Source organism: Mugil cephalus, chromosome 8 (assembly GCF_022458985.1).
Source record: "Mugil cephalus isolate CIBA_MC_2020 chromosome 8, CIBA_Mcephalus_1.1, whole genome shotgun sequence".
Lineage (NCBI taxonomy): Eukaryota > Metazoa > Chordata > Actinopteri > Mugiliformes > Mugilidae > Mugil > Mugil cephalus.
In genome coordinates, this window is record NC_061777.1 from 14,016,719 (window position 1) to 14,028,016 (window position 11,298).

The window sequence follows — 11,298 nt, forward strand, 5'->3', positions numbered from 1 at the left end:
CAGTCATTATCCTCCAGAGTGGAGCGAGGTGACCGGCCATCCGTCTAACTCTGGTGGCTCGCCTGGCTCCTGTGCTACCCCCCCCCCCACCCCCGATTCCCTCCCCCCTTCACCACTCTCTCTCCCTCTTCTTTACTCCCTCGCTCTCTCTGCCGTCTCCCCGTCCGAATACAAACAGAGATAAAGAACGCTGCAATCGCTCTTGACACACAAATAGGTTAACACAATAAAGCCGGCTTTGCTTGGCTCACTCGAGGGAGGAAAGCAATTCCAGCAGCAGGCAGGAGGTAATAAAACAGGGCTAGGAGTGTGTGTGTGTGTGTCCGTGTGTGAGTGAGCGCACGCATGTGTGTGTGTGTGTGTCCATACATGTCCTCATGTCAATGTTTCTATGTTTTTGTATGTGAGTGGAAGCAGGCACGCAGACGCTGCTTTGGCCTGGGGGCCTAATATCCTAAGGATTTTCAACCCTTCCTTGACACAAATAATAACACGGGAGAAAATGACGGAAATTCCAGGGTACTCTTCCATTTGGATTAAGGAAGTGGTGGCGTTATATTAACAATATAGCTGACCCGCAGCAGTCCTACACAAACGCATAAACATTTCCCTATGGGTCATATGCTGCCTCCCTTGTAAACGTTCCCCGGCTTGGTTAAAATTCAACAAATAAATTGAATGAGTTTTATCTGTGCGAGCCTCGGCTTACTCTCCCTGATGCGGCTGCCAGGCCTGGCAATAAATGATAAAAATCTCCAGAGTTTTATTAAATCGTGTTGCATTCACGCTGAACTCAGGGAAAATGGTGAGGTGGCTTCTGCAATTACAGTGCAGACCAGACAACATTGTTTTCTCCAGTCAGTGGAAATTTCATTACCTTACAGCAACCGCCTTAGAATTGGGTAATAGCCTCTTTTTGTCACAGACACAAACCGTCTGCGGGAGGTGTGACACCCCATAAGTGTTATCCATTTGCAACAATATGCATCGAGCCAGTCACAGCCCGGATGCTGGTCAGCATAATCCGCACCGTTATTCGGTGATATGGAGGAAGTGAATGGACAACGCAGCGGTCAATAGCTAATTCCTGCAATGACTGGAGTGTAATCAAAAGCATTGAACCTTGATACATCCATGCCGCTGACATATCCCTCCTCGGGCTACACATGCCCCCTTCTCTCGTTTGTCGATAACCGGAGCCAGCTAGCACATTTGCCTTTGGAAGGACTGATCTGCAAAGAAACACAAATTAAAGCTTCCGGAAAAAAGTTTTAGTTCACGTTTAGGTCACACAGGACAGCTATTTGTAAGTGTCCATCAAGCCTCCCCCTCCTCCCCATGCGCCTTTACCTGCTGTTTCCTTCAACCGGCCAATCAAACCACAGAGATGTAAAGTGCTGGGCATTGTCAACAGGGAATAAATTACCAAAGCATGAACAGAAAACATCTTATCTGTCTGATGTATTTCCTGCTTCTGCAGAAAGCTACAAAGCCCAAGGGAGAGCAGTCAACCAAAATGCAGGGAGATGGAGATTAGGATGATGTGCAGTTCCTTGTTCCATTAAAGTTTGATCTTCCTCAATAGCCGAGGAGAATCAGATATCTCCCATTCAAGATTAAAGTACACCAGTATAGAGAGAGAGATTAATCAGGGGCCTGCATGAGATAAAAACAGCCTTGCTTCTGGCATGGAAAACAGTGGCAATAAAGAGTTCAGCTGATAATGTGAAACATGGTGAGGCACAATAGCAAATCAAACAACATGTGCGGGCCTCCAAAACAAATCAAAGCGCCGGCTAGACTGCGATACAGTGGCTGAAGAAGTGCAGCAGGGGCTGATCTGATAGTAACCAAGGCCTTCATTTTATTACTGGTTAAGGTTGAAGGGGGCACGCCGAGGATTTTCCCATGTTGCTCTCTGTCGCCAGGCTCTCATTCCCTCTCCTCCTCTTCTCCTTGAGATCAATGGCGCTGGGGTGATTTCACAGCAGCCTGCACTGTCACCCAGAACAAATCAATGTGACCATGAGGAAGGCAAGAGCGGCATTGTTTTTAAGGAGAGCAAATTCGCTGTTGGAGAGCTTGTCAGATTTGCTTTATTCTCTTTCTTCCCCCAAGAACTCTTTGGATGGAGCACGGCTCCCCTCACTTTTCTGGCTGGGTTATGGAGCAAACTATAAACCGCACAGCACTCAGGCTCTCGTAGTGTACTCATTAACCGCACACAGCCCGCGCGGTTCCTGTTGACTGTATTTCACATGCACAGGAGCGTTTTCAAACGGAGGAGAAAAAAAAAGAAAAAGAAAAGATAGACTGGCCGCCCCTAACCTTTCCAAATGAAAGACTATACATTAACCTCGAGGCCTGCCGAGACGTGACTTCCATTCAGCCTGACAGGGGGCGAGAGGGGAAGCGAGGGAGGAGGTCGGAGGATCATTGCTGTCCGTCATGCACTAAGTGGCTGCAGATAACCCTGATGAGGAGCTGCCAAGGTCTCATGAGCGCAGCAGTGGTCAGGTAAACCTTTGACTCCAGTCAAAATAACAGGAAATCATCAGTGGAGTAACGAGCAGAGGAGCCGCACACTCACTAATGTATACCACTCATCAGGAACACCGCAGGAGTGCATGTATGCAATCACATGCCCCGTGATCTATTTTAGAGTTGCCGCTCAAAGGAAAACACACTTGAATTTAAATGTTAAAGCTCATGTTTACAGAAACGACACGCCTGCACTGCATTTAAAATCACCACATCTCAGTCAAGAGGATTTTGCACATTCACTTCCACAAGGTTAGTATTATAATCAGGTTTTTTACATATTGCATATATAGTTGATAAGCTGTGGAAACCTGGGAATCAGCCTTTGGCCAAGAGTGACCCTGAATTACTGCGTTTGAGCATCTGAGTGCGAAAACATCACCAGACCAGAGAGAAAACGAGAGCCGCTCACCTGACATCTGACAACCAAAAGTGAGGGTTAATTATTCAGACCCAAAACAGTTGCAGAGGCGTAGTTCGGCGTGCCTCAGCAGCCACACAACAAAGCAACAAGCATAATGTGCTGGTGGCGCCACTTGCAAACACCAACGGCAAACACACAACCGGAACCGTTCTCGCTAATCCCGCCTGTCCAATCCAATCAACACTTCTGCACTGGAAACTGAACATCGCTTTCACCTGCGTTCGTTCCCACCGAGGGTGTGTTTGTTTCTCTACAATCATTTGCATGTAATGCTTTTGTTTTATGTTCCTCTTTTCATGCTCTGTCACCACATCCCAGGTACTGACGCGCGAGATAAATCTCGGCACAGGGACATCAGAGTTTAAATCAAATCATGTACAACTGCAGAGCACAAGAAAGGGCACGTCTCTTTTGTTTGGCTCCACGGGAGACGTCTTAAATCAAGGACTATTATAGACTTTTCCTGATAGGAAACACTTTGATCAGGTACCTAATGAGCTGCTGCTGTCACGGCTTTGAGAGAAAACGCTCCTTTAAGTGTCGGATGATATATCGAGGGAAGAAGCTTTATGCTTCTCTGTGATATCAGCTAATGCAGAGACTGTTGTCTTTTATTTTCTTTGACAAGATAATAAATAGTTTTCATTATTTTGACAATTTTTTTTCATTTATCTACAGGATATTTTTCTATAAATGGAGTCTGAGGACAATACATCGGTTTAACTTAACTTGCGTGAGTAAAAAGCTGCAGCAAGAAACACAAGAACGGACATGCAAGCTTAGACACTTAAGGGATTGGTAGTTCTTGAATAACACACACACGTGCACACGCGTGCATGCACGTACTCTCTCACTCTCTCTCTCTCTCTCTCACACACACATACACACACACACACACATCTGTATCTACTATTTTAGTCATCTTAAGTGCCAAAATGAGTTTCGCTGCCTCTGGGTAGGTGTTGAGACAATCAAACCATGCACGGATTAAAAAAGATTAATACACCGCACAGGAAATTAAACTTCAGCGACTTTAACAATATTCATGAGTGGAGCTCACTTATTCTCTGCAGGCAAGCACTTTAATAAGCAAAGAATACAGTAAGGCGCCCAAATGCTATCAATCAATCAAGCTGATACGCAATTTGAGTTGCAAATTGATCATATGCCAGGCTTCCCTCAGCATATTACTTTTGTTAATGCGCCGCTAAAATATGTCCTTCCCCTTCCAAATGTTGGAAGCCTAAACGAATAAAGCAGATTAGATTTTACTTAAGTAATTTAGGTGTTCTGAAAGTAAATAAGAGTGGAAGAAATTGCTGGTGTGTGCGATCAAGGTTCGGGCTTCAAACCTACAAAGTGCCAGTACCTGGCGGAATGAGAGCGGATGGTCGCGTGAACATGGGGAAAGTGAGAAGAATGAAAGTAAAGTCTTGAGTGCGTAGCAGAACACTTGAAGGTCCGACGCTGTAGGAAATGAAAGAGAAATCTAACAGCAAGAAATAAAGAGACAAAACAAGAGGAAAAAAAATACTCGAAAAGGTAATTCAGTGACCTAGATATTAAAGCGTTTCTGCCATTCCGTTCTCCCCCTGCCTTGTCCAACCATCATGTTGAGTTAAGGCAAGCATTATGCCGGGAAGACTATTTGTTTAGGTGAGGAGCAGCCGCAGAGCTAATATGAGCACAATTTGCTCAGCAGGTCATAGGCGCAGGGTGGAGGAAGTAAATGAGGCAGTTCTGCCCCCTCGGGTGCAGCTCCTGCCTCATACATCACTGGATGTTTTATTCAATACAGCCAGGAAGGCTCTATGGCAGGTGCCCCGACTGTGGGGGCGCCTGCCCTGCTGTAGGGGCCCATATTACATTCGGCGAGCTCCCTTTCTGCCGGGCTGCCGGAGTGAGAATGAGTGGAGCCAGCAAGGAAGATAAATTTTGAGGACGCTTGTAGTCTAATGATAAAACATACTGTGTGCAGCTTTTTCACTGCACAGTCAGCATAATGTGGGGGCTCATTTATGTGCAGTGCGAGCTAAATATTGCAAAGCAACCTCAGCAACCCAATAAGGCTCAAAGTTCACAGGAGCGAACCAGAACAAATTCACATTCAAACGAAATAAGTGAATTTGGGCTATACGCAAGATTAACACACTTCCCGGCTGCACCGGAGGCCGCAGAGGACAAACAAGCTGAAAGATTCACAGGACAATGACAAATTGTCTCCAGACCTCAATGCAGCACAGATGATCATCCATGTCGCCGAGCATAAAGTGAAAAGTTTTACAGTGCACACATCTCCATGAATTTTACGAGTTCCCCGATAAAAGCCTGTCACACTATACAAGCACACTATAAAAAAGGCTGTATATCATTAACACTCCCGGGCGAAAAATCACTAATTGCAACAGACACTACAGTACAGTCACCCTCCCCACACGCTGTGACGCACGGGGGCGTACAGATGAGAAATTCGCACCTTTTGCTCTGAGCCGCAACTCTAGTGCCACATACCGTATCCCTGTCTGTGGTGCCTGCGGTGTTTTGCCCTACAATGCACTTAATTGCTACCCATACTTGAAAAGACCAATATTACACATCAAAGCAGTTCCTAAAGCCATTCGGCAGCGGCTCTCTAACAAGTCGATTTTTACAACACTTCCTTTATTGTGGGTCACGCATGGAAACAAAGGCTTTAAATCTGAGACATCGTTATGTGAACAGCATCCTGGGTAAAAGGGGGGAGCATTCACAAACATTCATTATTTTCTGGCGTCCCTCTGTTTGCCATCCCAAAAGAATCCAGCGAGGCTTCGAGAGAAACTGCGATAACGGGTTGCACAGAATGGCCCGAAACATTCAGAATGTGCGAGACTCGGGAAAAAAAAAACAGAAATTTAAATTATATTTACCATAAATTTCTCCGTAGTGCAGTCTAGAACTCCATGCAGATTGTAGCAGTCACTGAGCAATCTGCCTCATACTTCTGCGGTCCAAATTAAAAAGGATTCATTCTGTTCCCCAAAATCCAGCTGCTGTTTTGTCGATGTCAAATGTTGATTAAGTTTATCCTCGTTTTCCGATGGTATGCAAATATACCGGTGAGCCTGCAAATTAGATTCCACACTCTAGCCTCTAGCAAGCAAAGTTAATAAGCTTTGCCTTTTTTTTTCTCGACTCGGCTGCCAATTTTTGTCGAGGGCAAAAGCGCAGGTCGGCAATTTCAGGAGCGTCCTCAGAAGGATTGCGCACAAAGTGCGCTTCGGGTTTTCAACGTTTAGCCTCCGAAACAAAGTAAACGGTCCTGGTTGATCTTCTTTTTTTCTGGCTTGTAGATATCTCCGAATAAAAGAAATCTTAACAGAAACACTGTGTGGTTAAACGGCTACGCTGTATTCCAAAATCCCCCGCTGTTACGCATGGGTTTAAAGTGGTCCGCCTGTTCGCTATAGACGACCTTATGCGAAATGTATCATGCAGATGTTAGTAATATTATCTAGGCAATATTGTGTGAAGGTACCCTGAAAGAAATCGAGGCAGGGCCAAAGTAGCTGCCTGAAATATCCTAAACTGATGCGATGCGATGTAAAATCCCGATGGCCAGGCTCTGCTCCGTCCGTCACTTTCTCCGTGGTGTCGGCAGCCTCTCTGAGATGTCTTGCCTCCGGATTCAGACTCAGATTTCCAGCTGAGCTTGCGGAGGAACCTCGACAGCGAAGCTCGGAGAAACTCTCTTTGGTATATTAACCAAATAAGAAACGTTTAGGTCTGAATAAAGAGCTAGCTACTTCAGGCAGCTCCGGGATGCGGTCCTGCCCTTCTGCCGAGCTGCCGAGACTGACAATAACCCGGAACGCTGCAGACTGTCAGGCTGCACAGACCGCCCACCGACCAATCACTGTACTGCGGGAATAGAAACATTCCCACGGGTCAGCCAATCATCGGTAATTGAGGACTGTTACCATAGAGATGCTCGGCGTCTAAGCGTCTGAAACCACGTTGTTTATTCGCAGAAAATGAAAAAAAAAAAAAAAAAAAACGTTTGATATAAATTGGCTTGACAGAATGCAGATTGAGATCTTTAATCACCCCTTTATCCATTACAGCGTTTCAGACTTTTTTTTTTTCTCGGCTGCCCAGTCAAAGGTTAAAGGTGCCATCCTATTAACGGGAGGACCTGTCTGCAGCCTCACACAAGTGTCCTTGAGCAGAACATTGAATCTCTTCGAGTTTAATCTGTGGCAGGCCTTCAGGGAGAAATAAAGTATTGTTATGCAAGATGAATAAGATTAAGTCTGATTAGTCAGCCAAATTAATTTACTGTTTGAAAAATGGTAACTCGAAAATGCTATTTAACTAAATTGGCTTGAAACTCCAAGAAGAAATATCAACGACACAGGGCTTTTTGTATTTTAGTGATCTAAGATGTATAATTTATTTTATTTCATTTTATTTTTTGTCTAAAATTGTAATGAGCGTGGGTTCCCTTTTTGAAACAACACTTAGAGACTGCATAGGTTTATTCATGCACGTGAAGTACAGCATGGAGCCTGTTTACTGACTGACTTCAGTGTCACCTAAAATATTTCAACAAGAGACTACCTTTTTTTTGAGAAAAAAAAGTCTCTGGCTGTGTATTTAACTTTGCAGAGTTCCATCGCTGACAGCTCCTGCTTACATGAGTCACAGGAAACCTTGCAAAACACCTGTTTTTGCAAAATGTCATTACAACAGTGGGGGAAGTGGACAGTTTACATTGACAGAGGCCCTTAGCATTCTTCTTCTTGCCAACTATGTCCGGTGCACACAGACCCTGGGACACACAAAGGCAGTACAAGCAATCACACATCATGGACTCTCATAATAAGCTGACGCTGGGAAGTGGGTGATGCAGCACTCAGCTTATGCCAGTGCTGATAAGAGCCTGAAAGTATTACCTCGGTCTGGCAGCCCGCTCCAAGAAATCCATCCTGAGCCAGGTCATCAATTCTGCCCTATCTGATTGCTCACCAATCCCTGGCAGCTCCATGTCGCTGTCCTGGCTTCTGCCTTTGAAATTTTCTCTATGACTTGCACTTTTATGCTAGTTCTTACACAGAAAAAAAAAAAACAGATTCGTACTGTATGTACACATCTCTAATGTGGCCTGACACCTCCATGACAAATAATAAAATGCAGAATAGATGCAGCTGGAGAGGCAGAACAAAGGAGCGCCTGACTTCGTCAATCCTTTAAATGTATTAGCTTCAGTCACTCCTCCCCCTTATTGCTGCAGCGGACCTATAGAGCATACATTAAAGCCTGTGGAGTTCAATCATATCACCTACACTGTGTGGCTGCATAGTCAATCAAACAGATGAACAATTAATTGAAAAATACTCAACCAGGCCTGTGCTGTGCTCCAGTGAGGCAGGCAGGCAAATAAGCCATTTGATTAGATGATAAGCAGATGACTCAACAAACATTCAAGGCATGTTTACTGTGGTTTGATTAGAGTACGCCCAATACGCAGAAGATTGGACACAAATACGTTGTGAAAACACTCAGCTGTTCCAATCCCCAAGGCAGCATGAGGGCACATAAAAACAATGAATTATTTATGGGGGAGACTAGCGAAATATCACAGTGGATAATTTTCTGTGGGCTATATTAAATGCAGTTTTCAAAATAATATGTCTGAGTCTGTGCATTTCCCAGAAATCATTCCCGATGACGGGATCTTGTGCCTGGAGATTGGATGTGAAATCATATTAGATATTTCTCTGCCAAGAAACCTATGAGCTAAAACACCAAAGCAAGGGTTATTCACATGCTAATTGGGCCTCCTTCTTTCTTAGTAAATATGATCAAAGGATATTTGCTTTGTCTCTGTTTTAGGTATTAGCTCTGGTTCTAAATGAAAGACCTCACATTCAAGGCAAGCCTTTTGCATCCCTCATCTGAAAGAGGGTTCACAATACCAGTAAATCCAGGTTCAGCTTCACTAAAAATCACTGCAGCATCTCTGTGAATAGAGCATCTCATAAAAAAAAAGGGGGCTCTTGTATGCCCCATCCTGCGCTAACATTAGTGTCTGTCTCCGCGCTGAAAGCTTACGCTGTTACAATTTGTTCCTGAAAGTGAACTCAGTTTAATTGAGCAAAGTTCAAGACTCCACAAACAGCAAAGTAACAGAAAAAAAATCGATGGCAGCAGAGGCATGGAAAAAAGAGATAGCATTGATTTATCTGCCATTGATTCACGGGGATCGCTGCATTGTGCCTTGCGGGTGAAATGCACGCTGTCTGCCAACTGATGGGGATGAATCTGAAAAGGTGTCAAGTGGTTAGAGGACACAGAGGTGGAGGATGAGATCGGGGGCAGGCAGAGGTGGCAGGGGAGGAAGAGGAGAGTGGAGTGGGAACAAGGGCCTGAAGTAGTAAACAGAAAGAGGCAGAAGAAGGAAGGCTTTATAAAGTGAGGACAATACTTCAAGGATAGCACCGCTACTATGCAGGATCGGGTTCCTGTAGCATTGGGTTGACAGAAGGGATCATGAAAAATAAAGACCTGAGAAAAAGGGTAAATGACATCAAATCTAGTCGGTTTTGTCTCTTTGTCAACATTAACAGTGACGTTAAAGACAGTTAAAATAACATTGTGTGTGTAAGCATTTGTCAAATCCCGCTGCTGCCAGTGTGAGGCAGGACAAGCATATTTTGCAATATCTTAAGTCTCAGCAATTGGCAAATAGATGCCTCCTTGGAGACTTTATACTGACAGCCATATGTTGATGAGAAGAGGGGAAGCCAGGACAGAGATCAGAGGCCAGAGCAGACACACAGATCTTGAACTTTGGTATCTTTACAACATCTCTCTGCCTCCTCTGCGGCTGTTGGCAATATCACGTCTACTCTGAAACCAAAGGAGGGCTAAATGTTTGTTGTTGCAGCACATTGCCTATGTAGCAATTTTCAAAAATTATTTGGTCGGAAAGAAAAAAAAAAAATCAGACACATTTTTTTCCTTCTTTGCTATTGTTAAGACAGCAGCATTTCAGATTTTTGCTTGATTTAACTTTTGCGTTCAAGGTGTGCCAAAAAAAAAAGAAAAGAAAAAAAAATGTCATCAACTTGACAGGAAGTCTGTCACTTGTTTGCTTTTTAAAAAGGACGAGATGTTCCTGAACAGAAGTGCTCTGCAATCTTGTTTTTCAGACGGGGCTCGGTTTAAATGAAGCCGACACCTAGACGCTGTCACTTGTTTACGTCTTTAGAAGGAAGATTGTTTTCTTGAACAGCGCTTAGGTTCAACCTTAGAAAGCATCTCGGTTTCCTGCGTGTGACCAGTCTTCATGGAACACCACCCGCAGCCGCACAGCACACCCACGCAGGAAGCTGCTTGCAGACGGGCTGATTTGAGGTTGTGTCGTGCCCTTTGTGTATGGGATGAACGTGGCTGTTTTTATTATTCGTGGGACCACTGTTTAATTAAAAAAAAAAAAAAAAAAAAAAAAACAGCAAAATCAAATAACTGTAACAACACACAGGTGTGAAAAGCAGAGAGTGGACAGGAAATGAGAAACAACAATGATCATTTTCACATTTTTAATAAAAAACAGGTGACCACAGATGAAGTTGTGTTTATTTCACACTGTCAGGTGTCCGCATATCTCAATTAAACAGAAGCATAAAAGAGCTTGGGTGTGGGGAGGTCATTGCATAGTGCGACCCCTGTCGCACGTGGGCTTGTTAAAGCAGCAGACGCCCAAGCGGTTTGAATTTACTGGACCCAACGTAGGAAGCTGTGTCCCAGTAATTGGCGAGCTCAGATGTTCTCGCATCCAGCTGACAGTACCTTGCGACAAAATAAAAGTTTTTAACACCTTTCAAGATGTTTGTCAGCACCTTTGTGCTAGCTGCAGCTCCCAGCAGAATAAAGAAGAACAGAGACACACTTACTAATTTTCTTTTATTTAATAAGAAATATAAATGTCCCCAATATAAATATTTTACATCACGTTTGTTTCTGGAGAATAAGGACAAAGAACAAAATGTCAGCATCTTTTGAAAATCTGAAAGCATGAAATATTAACAACTTAAATGATACTGCTGTCTGCTGAGGAGTCCTCGTGAGATCGCACACACTCAGACGCACACACGCGCACATTCACACTCCAAACAGCAGCTGGTTAAGGCAGGTCTGCCAAGAACACAGCCATTCTTCCTGTTGTTTGAGAGCGTCGCAGGTTGTATCTCCCCTCTCTCCATACAATGTAATGTCACATCAGCACTGGTGTCTATGACAGCTAAGGGCCCACTGAATACTCTTAAGAGTATACTATGAAGGAACACGCC

General features: G+C 44.2%; 1 protein-coding gene across 1 annotated transcript in view; it reads right to left on the minus strand.

Moving 5' to 3' along the window:
• Positions 1–6,792, minus strand: part of fam222aa (family with sequence similarity 222 member Aa) — a 44,698-nt gene extending 37,906 nt beyond the window's left edge. Inside the window, exon 1 of the mRNA XM_047591923.1 lies at positions 5,875–6,792. The gene's annotated coding sequence lies outside the window, so the exon portion shown is untranslated. The remainder of the gene's footprint in view (positions 1–5,874) is intronic.
• Positions 6,793–11,298: the final 4,506 nt, after the last annotated feature.